The 4,520-nt window shown below is 41.4% G+C and overlaps 1 pseudogene; it reads right to left on the bottom strand.

Annotated features, from left to right (window-relative positions):
• Positions 1-782: 782 nt before the first annotated feature.
• Positions 783-2,394, bottom strand: LOC104998320 (annotated as a pseudogene).
• Between the last annotated feature and the right edge of the window lie 2,126 nt (positions 2,395-4,520).

Below are 4,520 nucleotides of genomic sequence, written 5' to 3'. Positions count from 1 at the left end.
GTTTCCCTATCTATTTGCCATAAAGTGATGGAACTGGATGCCATGATCTTTGTTTTTCAAATATGGAGTTTTAAGCCAGCTTTTTTACTCTCCTTTTTCACTTTCATCAAAAGCCACCTTAGTTCTTCTTCACTTTCTGCCATAAAGGTGGTGTCATCTGCGTATCTGAGGTTATTGATATTTCTGCCTGCAATCTTGATTCCAGCTTGTGCTTCATCCAGCCTGGCATTTTGCATGATGTACTCTGCATATAAGTTAAATAAGCAGGTGACAATATACAGCCTTGACGTACTCCTTTCCCAATTTTGAACTAGTCTGTTGTTGCATGTGCTGTTCTAACTGTTGCTTCTCTCTTTTTTTGTCAGTATTTAAATAAATTTAATAGGATCAAGCCCATATTCCTCAATGTTAACATAAATCTTGAGAACAAACTGAACATTTAAAGCTGATAAAAACAGGTTCTACATCTTATTAAAAAAAATCAACTCAAACCCCTTCAATTAAGGCATTTAATGAATGTTATAGTGAATGTTTGTTAACTTGAGCAGAATATAAAGGTTGTTTAAAGTGTTCCCTTTAATTCAACAAATACAAAACCTTGTGAGATCATACCTCTATAATTTCATGTCTTTGAACAAATGAAACTATGGTTACCAAACAGCTACTGTTGTCACAGTGTCTGATACAGGTTAACAATAAATAGCTGTAGATGCAGCCCAAGACACCCATTTATTTAATCACAGTAGTGGGTCTTACTCCTCATTTTATTCTAAATTCTGTCTTTACTGTTCAGATTCTCCAGGCTTATGGATGTTGTCAATCTTCAAAGTCATTCTAACCATTTGTGTTACAAGAGAGATCTGCTGCTTTTTGCCTATCAAGGTTTCTATGACATGTTGATGTTTCATATTATTGGTTCCCTTGTGCAGACAGCCAATCCCTGAGGGCGGGGTTCACCTCCTTCACGTGTCTGGTCCGGACCTCAGTCGTGGTCTGGATGGGCTTCATGCCTCTGTTCTCCACGAGCTCCATGGGGATGCCCACCAGTCCCTCGGCAAAGGCGTGCATGGGTACTGCTCCAGGGCCAGGCATTGGTCGGCCTCCTGGCTGACCACCAGGGCGCAAGCGATCTCGGTAGCACCCCTGCAATACACCATGCGGTTGTCCCGATGAGGTTGCAGATTACACACAGAGCGTCGTGACGGGAACGCTTGGCCTCCTTGATGATCATCTTATTTCCTCCTCTGATGAAAATGGTGACGGCTCTGAAGTTCTTACACTGCTCGATGACCAGCATCTTGTCTTTGGTGGTCCCAAACGAGATCTCTTTCACAGGATCTGCAAAGCCCAGCTTCTCAGCTATGAGCTCTGAGAACCTAGGGATGATGTGGCCACCTGTGGCAATGGCGATCAACTCAGTTTCAGATCCTCCAACCTAGTGAACTGCTGACAGATTATTCTGGAGAAGTAAATGATTGGCTTCATCATCAAAGCCCCACTGGCAAATAGCTAGGTTAGCACCAGTTTCTTTAATGTGCTGGATCATCTCTTCAAACTTCTCCTTTTCGTACTTCTGAAGGGCTTTAAAATCTTCCACAGATGTCACATCCACCTTATACTTCATCTTTGGTTTCAGTGGCTCAAATGAACATGTGAGGATTGCAACCTTAGCATCTTCCACTTGCCTGGTCTTCTGCGGGTGACTGAAGTCCTTGTCCACGATAAAGCCCTTGATCAGCTTGGTGTCCTTCAGCCACCCACCCACCTTGCCTTCTACCTTGATGAGCTGGAAGTCAATGTCTCTGCGCTGCATGTTGGCCACGGTGAGAACGGCATTCATAGTGACCTAGGCCATTTGTCAGTGACAGCTGTTAATTACTTTGGAGCCCAGTGTGGTCTTCACTGTCTGGATCAGGGGCTTGGTGTTCTTCATGTTGTCAAGGACACTGTTGCTGATCTTGTCCAGGTGTTCAATAGTGATGCGGGTGACCTGCTCTTGGCCGTCAGTGATCCTGATTGGGTGAATACGGAGGTCCAGCAGCTGCTCAGCCTTTTCCAAAGGACAACCACTCCTGTGGTTCTATCTCCAATCTCATCATCCTGTGATTTGGACAGTTCAGCCATCAGCTTGGTGATCTGATGGTCAACATCCATCATGCTTAAGAGGGTGGCACTATCATTGGTCATAGTCACGTCGCCATACTTATTCACCATCATCTTATCAAGCCCATTTGGTCCAAGTGATGTTTTCATTGTATTTGCTACAGCTTTTGCTGCCATTATATGAGATTTGAGGGCCTCAAGTACCGTAAGATGAGACTTGCAGTCCTGATCCTTGATGATGAGGAAAGGACTGCCATATTTGTCAAAGTCAAGGGTCCCCACAGACCCCATGATGCAGTAGCAAGAGTTACTCTCCCTCAACTGGCAGAGACCATGCCAGGACCCAGAGCCCACCTTCCTCTTCAGGGCTATCTGTTGCTTCTTGATCTGCATACAGGTTTCTCAGGAGGCAGGTAAGGTGATCTGGTATTCTCATCCCTTTAAGAATTTTCCACAGTTTGTTATGATCCACATAGTCAAAGGCTATGTGCTAAGTGCTGTTCTGAACTCTTAGAGTAAATAAGTTAAGCAAAATGTCTACCCTCATGTCCCTGACATTCTAGATGTAGGGGAATTGACAAAAAACAAACAATAAAGTAATGATTTCAGATATGATTAGTCCTATGAATAAAATAAAACACAGTTGTGGATCAGAGTGACTTGAGTGGGGAACTTTTAGATAGATTAGAATGTGTCTTTTTCAGAAGATGACACTGAACAGGGTCCTAATGGTGAGACGGAATCCGACATGTGAAGGTATGGGAAGGGAATTTTAGGCATAAGGAAGAGAAAGTGTAAGGGGCTGAGTCAATGATGAGCTTAGTGGTTCTAGGAAAAGCAGGTGGGGCAGAGGGGTTGGAGGAGAGTGAGTAAAGGGTAGACTTATTGGAGCTGAGATGACACAGAGGCGAGGTCAGAGGACTGTACTCCATGGCAACAAGATTTAAATTTTAAGGTGATGGTAGGTCATGGAGGGTTCACATGGGCTGGATCACATTTTTAAAAGGTCATATTAGTTGAGGAGATTAGACTAATAGGCAAAAACAGATAGGAAATACTAAGGAATGCAAACCTTTTTTTTTTAAGACATGTTGAGTTTGACATAGGTATTATACATACAAGTGTGGGGTCTAATTGGAGAAGGAAATGGCAACCCACTCCAGTATTCTTGCCTGGAGAATCCCATGGACAGAGGAGCCTGGCAGGCTATAGTTCATGGGGTTACAAAGAGTCAGACACAACTGAAGTGACTTAGCACACATGTGGGGTCTAATAGATAGTTGAAAGTGTAAATCTTAGAGCTTAGGAGATAGGTCAGAGTTGGAGATGTCTATGTGGGAGTCCTTACTGTATACATATAATCATTATGCTGTGCTTAGTTGCTGAGTTGTGTCCAAGTCTTTGTGACCCATTGGACTATAGCCCACCAGGCTCCTCTGTCCAAGAAATTTTTCAGGCAAGAATACTGAAGTGGTTGCCATTTCCTTTTCCAGAGGATCTTCCCAACCCAGGGATCAAATCCGCTTCTCCTGCATTGCAGGTGAATTCTTTACTGATGAGCCACTGGGGAAGCCCTACCCTGAAAGAGATTTTTAAAATATTATCTTTTTTTCTGATGTGCATAATGAATAACAGAAGTTAACAGAGTGTGACTTGAATACAATTTTTATTTTCTCATTTGTTTGTTTAATAGAAACTAGATCAAAATTTAGGTCTTAAATAAGTCTTATCTTTCAAAGGAGCTAGGTGGGAGGGCTAGCCAATTGGGCCAATAAAGCCACCATTGCTTAAAACTTTCTTGGAGTGATTGGGGCTCCCTTTTAGATTTGCTTTTGCCACACAAGAAAGTCAACCTAACTTTTTCATAGAATTATGTCTCATTTTTGATTGAAAAATAGAACCAACTTGGAAATTCATCTGCTGTGGTACTTATAACAAAGTTAAAAAAAAAACCCAAAAACTGAATATTTCACCAGAGGGAGATGACTTGATTCCACTGATGATTTTAAAATGACTTTGTCATTTGCTTTGGCAATTCTCAGAATGGTGTTTAAATATGTCTGGGTCAATAAGGAGATGATCGGAATAAGCACACAGTCTTCCAGGCAATAACTTTGAAAGAAATACTATTTATCTGGGTTTGAAGTTTTAGCTTTATTCATTCATTCACTTATTCATTCATGAAAAAATTTATTATCTGCCATATTCCAGGTGGTTTTTTAGGCAGTGAAAAGGCAGTTACAAACAATGAAAGGCATAAAACAATGCTAGCTTTTAGTACTTCATCTTTGAACTGAAAGATACCTTAACCATCAAAAATCTCATTTTTGCAAATGGCTCAATTAATCAATTTATTGAAACAAAAACATTCAAGTGAAAGAATAAAACTTAATGTTGCTTGCTTTTGCCTTTCTCAT

Source organism: Bison bison, unplaced genomic scaffold, assembly GCF_000754665.1.
Source record: "Bison bison bison isolate TAMUID 2011002044 unplaced genomic scaffold, Bison_UMD1.0 scf7180017864327, whole genome shotgun sequence".
Lineage (NCBI taxonomy): Eukaryota > Metazoa > Chordata > Mammalia > Artiodactyla > Bovidae > Bison > Bison bison.
The sequence above is the reverse complement of the archived record's forward strand: the minus strand, read 5'-3'. Positions and strand labels throughout refer to the sequence as shown.